The sequence below is a fragment of the Lactuca sativa genome, chromosome 9 (genome assembly GCF_002870075.4).
Source record: "Lactuca sativa cultivar Salinas chromosome 9, Lsat_Salinas_v11, whole genome shotgun sequence".
NCBI lineage: Eukaryota > Viridiplantae > Streptophyta > Magnoliopsida > Asterales > Asteraceae > Lactuca > Lactuca sativa.
Window position 1 is genome coordinate 73,953,915 of NC_056631.2, and position 19,080 is coordinate 73,972,994.

General features: G+C 41.9%; 1 non-coding gene across 1 annotated transcript; it reads right to left on the bottom strand.

Moving 5' to 3' along the window:
• Positions 1 to 5,332: 5,332 nt before the first annotated feature.
• On the bottom strand, positions 5,333 to 5,439 carry LOC111901807 (small nucleolar RNA R71). Its single transcript, XR_002853604.2, has one exon. It is a non-coding gene; the product is annotated as a small nucleolar RNA R71 (small nucleolar RNA).
• Positions 5,440 to 19,080: the final 13,641 nt, after the last annotated feature.

Genomic DNA, 19,080 nt, shown 5'->3' on the forward strand with positions numbered 1-19,080 from the left:
GATATGATTTGGCATGTTATGCGTGTATGGTATATGTGGTATTTTGGGGGTATCTCACTAAGCTTTCGGGCTTACAGTTGTGGTTTAATGTTTTTCAGGTTCTTCAGGAGACCGTGGCAAGGCAAAGGCGTGATCATACCGCTCCTCATGATTATGTTTTATGGTGTGATTTTGGGAAGACTCTGATAATTTTTGTATTGAAAACCTTTTTGTAATAACATTAAGAAAATGGGTTGTTTTTGAAAAGTTAAAATTGGTTGAAATTTTATGGTCGTTACAAGTTGGTATCAGAGCCTTGGTTTGAGTGAATTGGAGGAACATTCATGTGAATCCAGTCTCAAATCAGGGAGAGTTTTTAAAAGAGAATTTAAAATGGTTTTCAAAATGAGTAAAAGGAGGACGCGGAGGTACTATCAGTCGGAGCCAGTAATTAATCCCAAAATACCATACATGATATTCATTTTTGAGCTTTGATAGAACAGCATGCTAGTATTAGGCTAAAGATCTTCAGGATTTCATGATAATGTTGCCTGATTTATGATGCTTGCTAGCCTAGGGTTCCTCTGTGGGAGATTTTCGGTGTTCCTCTAGGAGTGAGGGTTGCGCACTTGTTTTGTATGTTTTCACTAGGGTGTTGTGGTAGTACTTAATAGAAATATGGGTAGGTGTGGAAGGTAGTATGGGCCCGTACTACTGAAAGCACAGGACCCATACGCGTATCAGGGAAACCATGACCTCTAGGGTTGGGTTGGGAGTTGGTTCCCGGGTTAGTGGGAAGTATTTGAGATTTTGTGGTGTTTTTCAGTATGGTGGTTATGAGGCACGCTGGGAGCAGATCCGGGTCAGGATCGGGAGCAAAAGAGGGAGGTCAGGGCGGGTCAGTACCGCCCGAGGTTATTGGTCAGATGAGCACAGGAGAGTTGGACGCTAGGATTCGTGAGATCCTACATGATGAGGTTGCTGCGTTGTTCCGGGCCGAGTTGCCGGAACTGTTCGGGTCGATCAAGACCTCTATGATTGAGTATTTTGATGAGCGCTATGCGGCCCTCAAAGAGACGGTTGCCGCGGCGGCTACAGCGGCTGTAGCAGCGACAGGGGGAGGAGCCGGTCGAGGTTTCCAGTATCGGGACTTCGATAATATGAAGCCTCCTACCTTCGATGGGGTGCACGACCCGATTGTTGCTATGAGATAGTTGTCGGACGTGGAGGGGTGTTTCTTCATGTGTTCATGCCCTGGTGATCAGAGGGTGAGGTGTGCTCTGAACCTGTTGATGCTCGGGGCGAAGGATTGGTGGAGATTGACCACGGGGTCATATTCGGATGCGTAGAGGGCTGCGGTTTCATGGGATCAGTTTCGAGAGATGTTCAGCACTCGTTATGTTCCGCGGGTTGAGAGGGAGAGATTGGATCAGGAGTTCCTTGAGCTGAAGCAGGATTCGGAGTCGGTGATGGAGATCACCAGGATGTTCACTGAGAGGGCGATGTTTTGCCCCAAGTTTGCTTCGGAGCAGGCTCAAATGTCCCGATACCTGAGTATGCTCAAGAGGGATATCAAGCAGTTTGTGTCTGCACAGAGGTGCGAGACCTTGTTAGAGTTGCAGGAGGCCGCCAGGCGGCGTGAGTTGGAGATTGAGTTGCAGTTGCAAGAGCAGAGGCAAGCTCCGGTGCAGTCGCAGCCGACGCCGAAACGGTTTAAGACCGTTGATTCTAGATTGGGAGATCAGAGCAGCCACACTTGTGGGAAGTGTGGGAAGGGTCACACCGGAGTTTGTAGATCTGGTGGTGCATGTCGCAAGTGCGGAAAGGAGGGGCACTATGCTAGGGATTGTCAGCAGGCAGCCCCGGGGCGGGATTTGAGGATTTGTTATCATTGTCATCAGATTGGGCACTTGAGGGTCAACTGCCCACAACTTGCTGCAGGACCGGTGCAGGCTCCAGCACCGACCATATTGAGGATCACGGGTGGAGGTCAGGGTGGAGCGGAGCCCCCAAGGGCTCAGGGTCGTGCTTTTCAGCTTACAACAGAGGAGGTCAGAGCAGTGCCGAATGCAGCTGCGGGTATGTTTCTTTCTTGATGTCTTGTTATCTTGTGATTATTGTGGAGTATTATTTATCTGCTAGTCTCGTTGTGTGGTTCTCGATATTATATTCGTTGTTCTTTGAGGTTTATGGTATGGTTATGGGTTTAGTGTTGGGAATTTCATTGGTTATCATTCATGAGGGTTATTAGTGGAAGTCTGGCATTTGGTCTGAATGTCGGGTAGCATCTGCAGTCTGAGGTGTGGTTAGCTGAAGATCGAGCTTCTTTCGAGCCCAGGATGATCAGTGTTGATATGTGATTTTGTGAAGGTTGCTCGTACTAGTGGGAATCAGTTCGCGTGTAAGTGTTTGTGTTGTGTAGAGTTGTTGAGGGAGGTCGGTGAAGGCGACCGGTGGTTGATAGTCAATGCTCTAAGTGGGGGAGAATTGGAGAATTCTCCGGAAGATCGATGAACCCGAGAGGTTGCTTAGCTACTTGGGATTCAGCAGTGTTTCGGTCAGCCAATAGCGTAGGATGGTGAGTAAGTGGCAGGCGTGTGGGGCGGGATACATACCTAGGTTGATTGATTATGGAAGGCCTGGAATCGGGTCGGGATTGAGTACGTAGGAAGGAGATAGAGTTCGGAACCCCTAGAGGGCTAGAACAGTATGCATGGGAGGGTTTCCCGGAGAGATAACTCGGAATGATGAATGCCAGTTGAGCGGTCCGGGTAGACTGAAGGCCGATAGGCGTACCAGTCAGGCCGAAGGCTCGGAGAACGGTCCAGCCTGGCTGAAGGCCCTGGAGGGCGGTCCAGATCGGCTGAAGGTTATGAGAGTGGTCCAGATTGGCTGAAGGCCTGGTAAGGCGGTCCAGTCATGTTGAAGACTCTGCAGGTGTCGTTAGATCGGTTCGAGGAAATGGATTGAGTATGTCGCGATGTGTTAGCGTTAGAAGGTCTGGCCCCAGTTATTGATCTTGATTAGTGGAGTGATATGTGCATAATTAGTTAATTATTTAACATATATTCTTAGTTATTTTTGATTAATTATGAGAATAATGTGGACAAAAGGTACTTAAAATGTTGTGAATTGTATTTTCAGTCCAAAAGATATGTTTGGAGGAAAAAAGGAGAAAAGGAAAGCAAGTGAAGATTAAAGAGTGAAAGAAGGAGATCTACTCGGCGAGTAGATCGACCCTACTCGGCGAGTGCACGACGATATGCCAGAAGATAACTACAACTGCTAATTCAAGACGGATAAGTATGACCCTACTCGGCGAGTTGATTCTGCTACTCGCCGAGTACCCTCTGTTTTGGGATATCTATAAAAGACGAATCCTTATTCCATGGGAATTCATTCCTGGCGATTTTTGAAGGATCAGCTGCGACTAAAAGGTTCAGAAGGCGCTAAGGAACCCTAAGCTTCAAGAGTTGGAAGAATTCAAGCAATTAGGTTAATTCTACCACTTAGACTTAGGAATTAAACATGTTTGCACTAATAAACTTTGTTTTTGTGTTTGTTTCTACTGCAACTATGAACTAAATTCGTTTTTGTTTCTGTTTGGGGAATACCAAAGAACTCCTATGGTTTAATTATTAATTTTTGCTTAATTGTCTATTGGTAATTTATTAAATTAAGTTTGTTAAAGAACCTTATGTATTAATCACTACTATTTTCTGTTAATTGGAAGGCAATTAGGTTGCATGAACATCACTTAATTGTTAACCTCATATGTCTATGTGAATGCTAAAACATATGCTTAGAAGTAATGATTATGAAACTAAGATTAATAAGAAAATAGGAAGATTAATGTGTGAGCTTGTTTGAGAAACCATCAACAAGAGGTTAATTGAATTAATAACTTAATTAACCATTACAAATCTTATTTAATCCAAATAATTAATCTAGGGAATTAATTAGTTTAAACACTTGATCAACGCTTAAATTAGTTAATTGTCTAAGGGCTAAGAGTAATGAATATGAACCTAACTATTATAATTGGTAACCAATAGCAATTACTCAATCTTAACTTAAATAACCATAGGAGTGAATTGGTTGAACCTAAATAGAAACATCTTTATCAAATTTGGTGAATAGTTGTTGCTTTAGTTAATTAGTTAATTTAGTTTGTCTAAGTTTCTAGTCTTGCAAAACTAGAGAAAAACCCTTTACTTTTATTATTTGTTTTAGTTAAAATTAGCTATTAGTTTAATTACCCGTTCCCTGAGTTCGATACCTCACTTATCAATCTATACCACTTAAAGACAGGTTCACTGCCTTTGTGTGCTCAAATTATTAATAAAAAGTAGGGATAAAACTAGTTGAATTTACACACATCAAGTTTTTGGCGCCGTTGCCGGGGAACGGTTCTAAATAATTAAGCTAATTCCTAATTTTTTCGATCCTTTGTGTGAGTTTACTTGCATAAAGTTCATTTATTGCAATTTAGTAACTAGTAATTAGGTTTTAGTATCTGTTTTAGTTAGGTTAAAACTTAAAACTTTTTTTTGAAATATCACTGATACTCGCCGAGTGCACTCGCACCTACTCGGCGAGTAGCAGTTTAGTCAACAATTTTTTTTTTACAATCTTTTTGTTCTTTTTACGTTTTTTTTGTTTGATTAATTTCAGGACTCTCATGACCAGAGGAGAAAACACACCACTGGTATCCCCGTTTGAAGATCCCGAATCCGCATTGAAAAGAAACAAAGGGAAGGACGTGGAGAGTTCAAGCACACCAAAGAAATCACCATTGTCCAACTTGAAGACTGTTTTTGGGAAAAAGAAGAGCAGTAAATCAGGAGCTTCTAGCGCTTCCTTGACAATTGAGGAGCCAATTCAAGAAGATATTGGATACGAGACCGAGGAAGAAGAGGAGGCAACGTACGAACAAGAAACCGAATCGGAGGAAGAGTTAGCATTCACTATGGCTAACATTGATGAAATTCCCATGGGAGAATGGAAGAAGAGGATGCGCGAAGACCATGGCCCGGGACTTGTGCAACCCGCAATTCCCGCAACTGCTACCTTCAAGCTAAAAGGTCATATCCTAGCTGCGCTCAAGGAAATACCTTTCCATGGGAAAGATCATGAAGATGCCTACAAACATTTGGATGAAGTAAATGATGTTGCTGATTACTTCAACATTCCAAATGTAACCCGCGAAACTCAACTACTTCGGATGCTTCCAGTAACCTTCAAGGGTGCTGCTAAAGACTGGCTCAAATCACTTCCCCCCGGGTCAGTCACTACTTGGGCCAGTATGAAGGAAGAATTTATTGATCACTTTTGCCCACCATCCAAAATAGCCAAACTCAAGAAGGCCATTGCAAACTTTGAACAGCAAGCTGGAGAGTCTTTATATGAAGCATGGGAGAGGTACAAAAGTCTGTTACGAAATTGCCCACACCATGATCTAAACAGCTAGCAAGAAGTTTCCATCTTTTATGATGGAGTCAATGTCACAACCCGGCAGTTGCTAGACTCACAAGGCCCACTTACAAAGAAGCCACCCCCGGTGATTAAAGAATTGATTGAAGAATTCTCTAAACACTCTAGAGAATACCACAACCCTAGGAATGATGTCACGAGGGGAGCCGCGTACGCTGCTACTGAAGATTTATCCGCGGTCATGGCCATGTTAAAAACCATGGATAGGAGAATGGACAAAATGGATCAAACTATCCATGCCATACGGGTGGGTTGTGAAAACTGCAATGGACCTCACCTCACTAGAGATTGCGATTTGGATGAGAACGGCAACAAAAAGGCACAAGTATGTTATTCGAGTGGTGACCGGTATGATGAGGACTGGCGCAAACAAAAGAAGGAGTGGCTGCCTTACGAAGAGTATAAGAAGGCCAAGGAGGAGAAGTACAGACAAAAAGGAAGAGGCTTTTACCAAAAGGAGGAGCCGGTGCAAGGGAGGAAGCCAAGCTTGGAAGATATGCTAACTAAATTTGTGGCCGCTTCCGAGAAAAGACATAGTGACCATGATGCTGCTATCCAAGAAACAAGAACAATGCTCAGGAACCAGCAAGCATCCATCCACGACATAGAAACGCAACTTGGGCAACTTGCTCAACAACTAAACCAAAGGTCACCGGGTGAGCTTCCTAGCAAAACCGAGAACAACCCACGAGGCGCACAAGTAAATATTGTTACCACAAGAAGTGGGAAGATCATTACTCCCCTGGTCCCCATTCGAACTGAAGCAACCAAGGACTCACAGAAGGAAGGAACGGAAGAACAAGTTGAAAACCAACACTCACAATCTGAGAGTCCTACTCGCCGAGTAGGACCGATGGACTCGGCGAGTACCCCTGCTAAAACAAATGAACAGCCGCCCTTGAAACCATACCAGCCTCCAATGCCATACCCAGCCCGAGCCAAGAAAGAGAAGCAGGAAGAGGAATATCAGAAGTTTCTAGAGCATATTAAAACTCTTCAAATCAACATTCCTTTCATTGAAGCCGTCATGCAAATGCCCAAGTATGCAAAGTTCCTTAAGGAACTCCTTACTAACAGAAGAAAGATGGAGGAAGTGCAGAAGGTAGTACTTAATGAGAATTGCTCCGCTGCAATGTTAAACAAATTACCAAAGAAGAAGGGTGATCCGGGGAGCTTAGCTTTACCTTGCCAATTTGGCAACTTGGCTGCAATTCATGACTTAGCTGATTCTGGAGCAATTGTGAAACTTATGCCATACTCGTTCTTTAAGAAGCTGGACCTCCCGGAGCCAAGGCCAATTCGAATGGCAATTCATTTGGCAAACAAGACTGTTACTTTTCCAAGAGGCATTTGTGAAGATTTGCTAGTAAAAGTAGACAAATTTGTCTTCCCGGCTGATTTCATCATTCTCGACATGGAGGCGGATCCGCAAGTGCCAATCATGCTTGGAAGGCCTTTCCTCAACACCTCTAGCGCTATCGTAGACATGAGAGATTCTAAGCTCACATTGCGAGTTGGAGACGATTCAGTGACATTCGGGGTAGACCAAGCCATGAAGTACTCAAGGAGTAGTGACGACACGACTTTCTCAATCGACATGCTTGACGAAATATTGGAAGAAGACATACCTAAAGATTCCAGCAAGTTTGCAGCTTTGGATGAAGTATTTGATCCAGAAAAGGACTTACTAGAGATTGAAAGACTGTTGGAAGAAGCGGAGTATGAAGAAATAAAGAAGCAAGCTGAAAGAACTACTCACCGAGTAGACCCGATATACTCGCCGAGTACATCTGAAGAAAAGCCAGAAGTCGTGAATGCAGCCACCAACTCGCCGAGTACCAAACCTGCACTCGGCGAGTCCGTCACTATGCACAACAAATTGGAGCTCAAAACACTACCTGATCATCTGGAGTATGCCTTTCTGGAAGAAGGAAATCAGAAGCCTGTGATCATAGCCTCGGACCTATCCAAGACGGAAAAGGAGGAGCTTGTACGCGTGTTGAAGAAAAGGAAAAGAGCCATCGCATGGAGCATCTCCGACATCAAGGGAATAAGTCCATCCTACTGCTCTCACAAAATCAATTTAGAAGAAGGAGCAAGGCCGGTGGTGCAACATCAAAGACGATTAAACCCGAACATGCAAGAAGTCGTCAAGAAGGAGGTGGTCAAGCTTTTGAATGCAGGAATCATCTACTCCATCTCCGATAGTCCATGGGTGAGTCCGGTCCAAGTGGTGCCCAAGAAAGGAGGAATGACGGTCATTACCAACGAAAAGAACGAGTTAATTCCAACGCGAACGGATGCCAAGCCAAGACTAATACGATGGGTGCTGCTTCTTCAAGAATTCGATATAGAGATACGAGACAAGAAAGGAATGGAGAATGTAGCGGCCGATCATTTATCTAGGCTCGAGAACCCGAAATTGCAAGAAGATAAGGATGAAGACGACTTTCCGGATGAATACATTATGGTGTCCGTGGGAGAGGAGCCATGGTTCGCAGACATAGCTAACTATTTAGCTACAAATTACGTTCCGAAGGATTATAGTAGTCAGCAAAAAAAGAAATTCTTTGCGGAGATCAAATATTACTTTTGGGACGATCCATACCTCTTTCGAAGCTGTGCGGATGGAATTATAAGAAGATGTGTGTTCGGAAAGGAAAGTCGAAGAATACTTGAACACTGCCATAGCGGGCCCACGGGAGGCCATCATGGAGCACACTATACCGCAAGGAAGATCTTTGACATTGGGTTCTATTGGCCTACAATCTTCAAAGATGCAGCCCAATATGTCAAAGAATGCGATGCTTGTCAAAGGGTGGGAAACATTTCATCTCGAAATGAGATGCCACAACATAGCATTCAAGTGTGTGAGGTGTTCGACGTGTGGGGCATTGACTTCATGGGACCTTTTCCCACTTCCAAAGGAAACAAGTACATCCTAGTGGCGGTAGATTATGTTTCGAAATGGACGGAGGCGCAGGCTTTACCTACAAATGACGGACGGGTAGTGGTACGATTCTTAAAAAAACTATTCTCCCGGTTTGGTGTTCCGAAGGCCCTAATTAGTAACCGTGGCACACACTTTGCCAATGATCAATTGGAAAAGGTGCTCAAGAAATATGGGGTGACCCATAAGTTCTCCACGTCATACCATCTGCAAACGAGTGGACAAACTGAAGTGACCAATCGAGCTTTGAAGCGTATTTTAGAGAAGTCGGTGGGAAGCAACCGCAAGGAATGGTCGGATAAATTGGATGACGCGCTATGGGCATTTCGTACCGCTTTCAAAACACCTATTGGTACTACACCATATAGGTTAGTTTATGGAAAGCAATGTCATTTACCGGTTGAAATCGAGCATAAGGCATATTGGGCGTTAAAGAGGTGCAACTTTGACATGGAAGAATTGAAGGCCAACCGTCTAATGCAAATGAATGCCCTTGAAGAACTCCGAAATGAGGCTTATTCTAGTTCATGGCTCTATAAAGAAAAGACCAAGAGATGGCATGACAAAAGAATCAAAAGCAAAGACATCCATGAAGGCCAAAAAGTACTACTTTTTAATTCCCGATTAAAACTTTTCTCGGGCAAACTCAAATCAAGGTGGGATGGTCCTTTTTTGGTCAAGACGGTGTTTCCTCACGGGGCTATAGAATTGATCTCAAGAGACGGCACGCCATTTAGAGTCAATGGTCATAGAGTGAAGAAATATGAAGAAGGAGTCCCCCGAAATGAAGGATTGGAGGAGCTGCTACTGTGCGGAATCGTAAAAACGTAGACGGGGCGGAGTCCAGCTAATGACTCCATCAAAAGAAGCGCTTCTCGGGAGGCAACCCGAGTTTCACGTTTGCATTTTCTTTCCTTTTCTTTATTTTTCATATTGTTTTTTTCATTCTTCTTCATTTATTCTATTTCTCTAAGTGCTTGAGGACAAGCTATACTTTGAGTATGGGGTGGAAGGGCTAAACAAAGGAATTCATACAATAAAATTGGCAAATTTAAAAAAAAAAATTCAACCTGAGACATCTACTCGGCGAGTATTTCGACCATACTCGACGAGTAAATGTTCACTTACAGCCAAAAGTCGATAAGACGCGTATCTATTCGGCGAGTAGATCCATTCTACTCGGTGAGTATCCGATTAAAACCCAGTAAATTAAAACCTGTAAAAATTATTATTACTCACCAATTCATCCCCATACTCGCCGAGCATATCCTCTCAGCCGCATCCCTAAGTGTTCTTCAAGATCTCTCCAATTTTCTTCTTCTTTTTCTTCATTCAAGCAACAAGGTAACATCTTTACCCTTTAATTTTATGAAAGGACCAATCTTTATCACATATCTTCCCATATTTGTTATGATTCCGGATTTGGGGAGTTTTTCCCAATTTTTAGGGCTTTGATTTACTCATGAATTAGAGGTTGTTTGGAGTAATTTCTTCAAGATCTATGGTTAGATAAGTAATTACAACAAAACGCTATGAACAAATTGGACTATTACACAGATTACACAGATCCGATCTCGATCTGTCAAAAAGTTTATACTACTCGGCGAGTAGGTCCCAGTAAGATCAAAAATTTTCCTGTTTTAATTATGGGATGTTGTTTGTTGCTGTGTTCTTGGTATGTTTATGCAGATAGCATGGCAAGGAGAGGACAGTCATCACGTGGAGGAGGCCATGGTGATATGCCATGGTTAGCCTTTCAACAAATCACCTCCAAATCCTCCAAAACTCGAGCCCTAAAAAGGTTGGAGGCGCTGCGACAGAAAGAAATCCACTTGCCCAATGCAGTGGATTGGGGATGGATGGGCAATGTCGGCTTGGAAGAGGAACTTACTCCATATTTGGTGAAAGATTGTAACTTGGGTTATGTCAACATCACTTGTGATGGTTGGTTGCAATTGTTTAAAATACAAGAGCCAGTATACGCGGAGTTGTGCTGGGAATTCTTTGCTACCATTTCATTCCGAGGTGGTAGTGAGTATTACAATCCAAACACGATCTCGTTTTCTTTGGGAGGAGTGTTGCGACAATGCAGCATGGTTGAGTTCTCTTGGCGGTTGGGCATCTACGATCAAGACATGTCGATGACAGACTACTTTGAAGCCTTCTTGGAGAATACCTACAAAGAACTTCCCGAGGGGGTGGTGGCATCGACATGGTGGAGTACAATTGCTAACCGGGTCTACATACCTTCCACTGCTCAAGAAGGTCATATCCGTTCTCCAATCCATCGACTCATTCACCGGTTCGTTGCAAGCACGATCAACATGCGGAAGGATTGGGACAAAGTTCCCACCCTTGATGTCTTTTACTTGTGGAGTATCATCACTCCCGATGTCTTCTGCAACCTCCCGTACTGCGTTGCTAAATTTCTTGCGGAGGGAGCGGTTAAGGAGAAGATAAACTCGAAGATCAATGGGGGCATGTTCATTACTCGGCTTGCGAGATCATTTGGGATTTTGGAATTGCCGCAAGCTCAAACGCTAACGATTATCCACCCTCCTCCGTTCAACACTGCGCTTTATAGGAGGGCTCAGATAGTTGAAAATTTTGGTGATTCTTTTATTATTCCGAATGAGGATGAGCCAGCGGTCCCCGAGGAGCCAGGAAGGCGGGTTAGGCCAAGGAACGAGCGGGTACGAGAAGATCCACCGGTTATTCCGGTGGAGGATAACAAGGGATGGAACCAAGTGGAGTATCGACAATACTTGGATGATATAGGGCGAGGGGTTAATTACACCAATCAATCCTTCGAGTATCTTTTCCAACAAATGCATATTGAACCGCGACCGGGACCCGGCTACCCTTACATTATGGATTGGGACGAAAGGATGCGAAGAAGGGGTGGAGAAGGAGGTAGTGGAGCTGGAGGAGCTGGGATGGAAGAGGAAGAATGAAGATTTTATTTTATTTTATTTTATTTTATTTTGTTTTGTTTGGTTATGATGTTTGTTTTAAGACAATTGTGGACATGTTACATTTGGCTATGTGGTTGGAATATTAGTGTTACTTTTAGTTTTCTTTTCAGGTATTGAAGCTAGGAAGCATGCTATTTAGGAAGGGTCAAGAGAGGAATGAGAGTCTTTATGAGTGATTATGGAGTCTTGTTTCTAGGATTGAGTCCGTACGAACCGAGAGTTTATTGAAGTGTTGCTGTTTAGGAAGTTCACGGGAGAGTACATTTATACACTAGCGTAAAGAGAGACAACGGTTCATAAAACTCTGAAATATATGATCAACTCGCCGAGTGCACTAACACTACTCGGCGAGTACATCTGCTTTTGCACGAACTACTTTCCCAATCGAGTTCTACTCGCCGAGTTTGATCACCTACTCGCCGAGTAGCCTGCTGCAAGAGGAGTTTCTGATTTATTCTGGCTAGTTTTTCTGTGCCATTCATACACTCTTTATGAATTACAACTGAGGATTGTGCAGCAACCCTTTTTCCTTGGAGTTTTCGAGCTATCAACCACACGAGACGTATGACGCCCGTGCCATGGATGAGCGGTTTCCATGGTTAAACTCACTAGAAGAAGGAGTTGAAGAAGAGAGTGTCAACCTAGCGACTGCTACCCCAGGGGAGTTTGTTCCAACTTTCTCTCTATTTGGATTTTTAGTTGTTATAATATGCAATGAGGGCATTGCATAAAATAAGTGTGGGGTAGGGGGTTAGTCACATCTTAGAACATTTAGAATCTTAATTTAGGCTAATTTTTTTAAAATTTTTTTGTTGCATATCAAAAATGCTTAGGTCTTAAATTAGAAAATTTTGGTAAAAATTAGGATTCCATATTAGAATTGTGTTAATAATTGCATGAGAACCCAAATGTTTAGTTGAGCCTATACACGTTCTAGTGCATTTGCGGCTTCCTTATTTCAGTGAAATCATGAGACAAAAACACGACCTTGCTCAGCCTGAGGGATGCAATATGTTTAGCAACCTAAACCTGAAATGTATCCAGGAAAGTTTTTATCATTAGCCAATAAGGGTTGAGATTGAGCGCCCCTGCTTAAGCATGTAGGGATTTGAGTGAAAAAAAAATATATTGAGAAATACATGAAAAAAAAGAATTACAAGAAAAGTTATAAGAATTTTAGAGCAAATGAAGTGAAGATCAAAAGATCAAAATTCCAAAAATCCAAAAAGATGAAGATACCAAAAGTCAATACAAGTTGGTGAATTCAAAGATATCAAAGATCAAATTATCAAGAAAGTGAAGAATTCAAAGAATTCCATAGTGGTATCGAAAAGTTGTAATTCTAGAATATGTATGCTTGGGTTGCTCAATTAAAAATACCTTGAGGGTAAAGAGATTTTCTGAGGATGGATTCGGAGGGTTGCATAAAATGAGCATAGTTCGGGGTGAGTGGGCGAATGTTTATGAGGATTGTGAGTATTTGAAGTATGGGGGGTTTTTAGGAATTTTAGACACAAATGCATGCGTTGCGGTCTTGGCATAATGGTTGGGTTGGATTGGAGTTATTAATGTGATTTTAATGTGTTTAAAATTTAGTTTTGCTTGGGGGCAAGCAAAAGTCAAGTGTGGGGTATTTTGATATGTGCATAATTAGTTAATTATTTAACATATATTCTTAGTTATTTTTGATTAATTATGAGAATAATGTGGACAAAAGGTACTTAAAATGTTGTGAATTGTATTTTCAGTCCAAAAGATATGTTTGGAGGCAAAAAGGAGAAAAGGAAAGCAAGTGAAGATTAAAGAGTGAAAGAAGGAGATCTACTCGGCGAGTAGATCGACCCTACTCGGCGAGTACACGACGATATGCCAGAAGATAACTACAACTGCTAATTCAAGACGGATAAGTATGACCCTACTCGGCGAGTTGATTCTGCTACTCGCCGAGTACCCTCTGTTTTGGGATATCTATAAAAGACGAATCCTTATTCCATGGGAATTCATTCCTGGCGATTTTTGAAGGATCAGCTGCGACTAAAAGGTTCAGAAGGCGCTAAGGAACCCTAAGCTTCAAGAGTTGGAAGAATTCAAGCAATTAGGTTAATTCTACCACTTAGACTTAGGAATTAAACATGTTTGCACTAATAAACTTTGTTTTTGTGTTTGTTTCTACTGCAACTATGAACTAAATTCGTTTTTGTTTATGTTTGGGGAATACCAAAGAACTCCTATGGTTTAATTATTAATTTTTGCTTAATTGTCTATTGGTAATTTATTAAATTAAGTTTGTTAAAGAACCTTATGTATTAATCACTACTATTTTATGTTAATTGGAAGGCAATTAGGTTGCATGAACATCACTTAATTGTTAACCTCATATGTCTATGTGAATGCTAAAACATATGCTTAGAAGTAATGATTATGAAACTAAGATTAATAAGAAAATAGGAAGATTAATGTGTGAACTTGTTTGAGAAACCATCAACAAGAGGTTAATTGAATTAATAACTTAATTAACCATTACAAATCTTATTTAATCCAAATAATTAATCTAGGGAATTAATTAGTTTAAACACTTGATCAACGCTTAAATTAGTTAATTGTCTAAGGGTTAGGAGTAATGAATATGAACCTAACTATTATAATTGGTAACCAATAGCAATTAATCCATCTTAACTTAAATAACCATAGGAGTGAATTGGTTGAACCTAAATAGAAACATCTTTATCAAATTTGGTGAATAGTTGTTGCTTTAGTTAATTAGTTAATTTAGTTTGTCTAAGTTTCTAGTCTTGCAAAACTAGAGAAAAACCTTTTACTTTTATTATTTGTTTTAGTTAAAATTAGCTATTAGTTTAATTACCCATTCCCTGAGTTCGATACCTCACTTATCAATCTATACCACTTAAAGACAGGTTCACTGCCTTTGTGTGCTCAAATTATTAATAAAAAGTAGGGATAAAACTAGTTGAATTTACACACATCATGGAGATAGTGCATGGACTCGAGAGTCCTTACGATCGGATTCAGAGCATGTGTGGTGCATGGGATAGCAGTTAAGCTATATGGAAATGGTGTAGTATTGAGTGAGCACCGTGGCACTTGTGGTAGTGACGAGGCAGCCAAGTGATTTTCCTTGGTAACGAAAGGGAAAAGAATGTAGCTCTGAGAAGGAGTGTAAGTTCACGGAAGTGAAAGCAGTAGTGCAAAGTTGTGATTGGAGTGTTCCAATTATGGTCATTGAGCAGCGTGTTGCGGCAGTGGTATGGAATCACATCCGGATTGGATGTCTGCTGAGGTCACGGAAGAAATTCCGAGGGTGTAGAGCCAAGAGGCTCGGAAGGGATGCAGGGATGGAGTCTTGGATTCCCAGTTTGATTTTGATCAAGGATTTGTGTATATAGTGGTAATTCATCCTGGGGGGGGTGTTTAAAGGTGTCGTCAGTGCATCGAGTTTTCCCAACTCGAGGATGTTAGAACCAGTCCGACAAGGGTATAAGATTGCAGAGGAGAACTCATGGGAGTTGCTCTGAGACTAAAGGATGTGTCCTTCTGTCAACCTGGAGTGGATAGAGTGAACTCAGATCGGGATTCCGGTGGTTCATGGTTATTTCTAGCTCATATGGGTCGAGTGATTGTCGTGATTTGGAGCAAGTGATGTATCATGGAGTGATACTCAGTAATAAGTGTGGATGAGGCCGGTGGCCGACTTGAAGCGGTGGTCAGAACACCGCAAAAGGAAAAAAATTAGGTTTTGGGTTTCGGTGGTTGTGCCTTGAGTAACCTGGTCTGGTTAATGCCAGGTGGTGCGTTGCGGGAGTAGTTCTGGAGTTGATTTGCCGCAGGCTTCGAGGACGAAGACTAATTTAAGTGGGGGAGAATTGTAACATCCCAAGTTCAGGAGTGTAAATTCAGGGTTCAAAGCGTAATTATGAAAGGGGAACTCGGCGAGTCCATGGGTGGACTCAGCGAGTAGGGTCGCGACTCTGGTCGCGTGTTAAGCGTCCTACTTGGCGAGTCGGAGGCTGGACTCGGCAAGTAGGCGCTGAGTGGAGAAAACCCTAATTTCGGAGGATGAGCCCTATATAAAGGACATTATACCCTCTTATCAACTCATCAAGTTTGAATAGTATCCAGAAGATTGGGAAAACCTCAACCCAACTTGTTGAGTTTCCCTATGAACTCAGCAAGTTCCCTAGTCTGTCAACCCACTTAATGCATTAAGCCCTTTTTCTTGAATCCAAAGGTTCCAAACTTCAGATCCCAACCCATAGAGACATCTAGGAGGGTAAATAAGCTTTAGACCCAAACCCCCAAAGGTCGTCCAATAAGCTTTAGACCCAAACCCTAACTCCTTTGAAGAGGGTTTTGACCCAAAAAGCCTCTAACTCTTTGCTTCAACGTTTCTTATTGCAGATCCGAGGTTCTAGGGTGATTTAATCACGTAAAGTTTCTAAATTTACGTCCATGCACGGCATTAAGGGGGCTAAAACACTCCAGCATGGCTTATTAAGAAATTTAGGGCATGAGGGAGGGCTATGACTCAATAAAAATGACAACTTTACATCCAAAGAGGCCATGGGGTGTCCAGATCTAAAGTCATAGCCTCAAACCATGCTCAAGTCCAAGAATTACCAAAGAATAAGCTAAAATGACACAAAAACCCTCTAATGGAGATATCTAGCAAATGAATGATCAATGAACCAACTTTATATCTCAATATGAAATCCTCAACAGTGAAGACACCGGAACTACATCCTATTTCATCATTTATGCACTTCCTCCTTCAAGCTTCTTCAATCAATCACCAAGGATGCACTCTTAAAGCCCTCATACACTCACAATGATAGTAAAAGCACAAACTAGGGTTTCTCTAGACAAATGGGAGGCTAGCAAAGGGGTTTAAGGTCTTTAAATAGGGTACAAACCCTGAAAATTAGGGTTTTCCTTTCTAGAGTCTACTCGTCGAGTTGGGGCTCCCCAAATCGTTGAGTTGAGTCCTTAAGCCCGCGTCCAAAAGAATTCCTACACGATGAGATGGAGCTTTCCAACTCGTCGAGTTCCAGGCCAAAACTTAAAATATTAAAAAATAAATAATACCTGGAACAAGCATTACAATCTGTGTCGGCATTCAGGTATGTGCGCCGGAAACGTCAAATGAGAAATAGAAAACGTGCCTCATTTCGGATATTTTCTCACTGGGTCGCGACTCTTTGATTACGCCTCCGACGATGTTTAGGCTTTAATTCATTTTGGATATTTTCTCACAATCCCCTATATTTTTTCAAAATTGAAAACGTGCCTCATTTCGACATGATATTGTTCCCTCTCGGCTTTGAACACACCGAAATCATTCACACCACTTTGCTTTTGAAAAAAAGTCTCATGAAAATCTCATTAAATTTGGTATACCAATGACTGATTGGTGTCCACTTGCTACTAAGCATATTGATATTGCGATATGGTTGTTTCTTTAAAATCATGTGAAATTTTCCAAGCACGGATTCCCAAAAATCATCTCTCTTTAAATCATTTCATATAGTTAGATTTTTTGATGTCCCACACCACGCGACTGCCAAAGCATACTCCACATCTGGTGTCCACCATTGTGGATGTGTTCTTCATTTTCCGCAATTGCTTTCCCTTTCTTTTTCTTTTTTCTTTTCCCTCTATCTTTCTGTCTACATCCCGCTTGCATTTCGGGAACCGTTTCTTGCGTCGGTTGTTAGAGTGGTTGTTATGTGGTTGTTTGTGGCATGGAAACGAAAGTGCTGAAAATGTTTGTTGAAGGTTTGGAGTTTTGTTGCATGTAGGGCGATGCAGGAAATTACTTTAGGGTGAAGTGTGATTAAAAAAGTTTCCTGAAAATGGTATTTATTCTGAGTTTTGAGTGTTGAGTAGGTTCATATAGCTCTCGTATGGTGCGAATTCCATCGAAGCGGACGTGTTTGTGTTTGGAGGATGGGTGTTCGTCTTTTGCTCCATATTTGGTTGAAAAAAATGTTCTTGATTTTTTTTTGTAAATAGAATGAGAAATAGAAGATTGGTGTAGTTAAAAAAAGTGGCTATATTTGTGTATTTATATGTAAAGTAAATAAGCAAAAAAAATAATTTTTTTATTACTTTCTTTCCATTCTCAATGGTTATTTGAGTGTCCTTTCTTTGTAAATGAGGTGATACAAATCGTTACCATCGCAACGGGAGGCAACGCAACACGCTTTAACGACATAGGAGGGGTGGTGTTCATGCTTTATAACACCTTTATGGGTGTTCCACGTAGACTAAAACGAGCATTAACTACCCCACACCCGGTAGTCTAAGAAATTCTAGAATTTTTTTAAACAATCGTTATGATATACATGTGTAAATAAAGACCTTCCAAAGAAAACAAGGAAGATGACCTTCCAAATGCAATGTTATATGTAAGAAACATAAGTTTTTTTTAACAATGGTTATGATATACATGTGTGAATGAAGATGGTATGTTTGTGTCTACATATGTATTAGTATGGGTGTATCTTTTCTAGGCCAATTCTCTCGGCCAATTTTGTGTTGAAATACAATGTTATAGTGCAAGAAAATAATGTATGTGTGTATGTATATATGTACATGCATGTGTGTATCTTGTACTTGTAACACCCAGAATCAGGAAGACCAAGAAAAGAAAGGTTAAGCTCTAAGTCAAGAGTCAACTCGTCGAGTCCAGGGAGGAACTCGACGAGTCGGAGCAGGATTCGGGTCATTGAGTAAGTGACCGACTCCGCGAGTCAGCGAATGGACTCGGCGAGTCTGGTCTGGGCGAGAAAAACCCTAATCCCATAGGTTGTGCCCTATATAAAGCACATTATAACCCACTCAGCCTCTTTACTCCCCTTTTTAGTTCTAGAAACCCTAGAATTGAGTGAGCCTTCATTATTTGAGAGAATAGAGCCTCGGAGGAGAGAATCTTGGAGAGGGGCTTAAAGATCAAGGGCTTTGCTGCAAAGGAGTGGTGTAGATCCGGGATTTACTTCAGTTGGAGCTTTCATTTGAGGTAATAGTCTGTTGCTTGGGCTTTTGTGCATCTAGATCTATCTTATGTTTAAGTTTTGGGCATTTTGAGTATGGATGAGATCTATTTCTAGTTTGGAGTAGATCTGAGGTTGCTACCTCAGATCTAGGTTGGTAATAATCCAGAAAGTCATAAAGTTTAGGCCAATAAGTTGTTGGTGAAGCCCCTTTGTTACAAACCCTAGCCCTAGAGTGTTCTAAGCCTATAACTCCTTGGTTACACGTAAAGTTTACCACTTTACGTGGGGGTTAGGCTCTAAAGGAATGGATCTATGGATTTGAGCCCCTGCATGGCTTGAAAAGCCACTGTATGGATTAAGAACTGAAGAGACTCGGTGAGTCACATCGGTGTACTCGGCGAGTTGTATGAGCATGAGCATGGACTCGGTGAGTTGGAAGAACAACTCAACGAGTCTGTAGAAAATTGCCTTGGACTCAGCGAGTCTGTTCTTGGACTCGGCGAGTCTGGTCACAGAACCTCAAACCTTTTCTGGTTAAGCCTCGAAGCAGTGAGTCGGGAGGTGACTTTGTGAGTTGAGTAGGATAAGACTCGGAGATCGTTAGACTCGGCGAGTCTTGGGATGACTCAGCGAGTTGAGTCATGTTCTAAGAATTTTCAGAGTGCAAGTACTC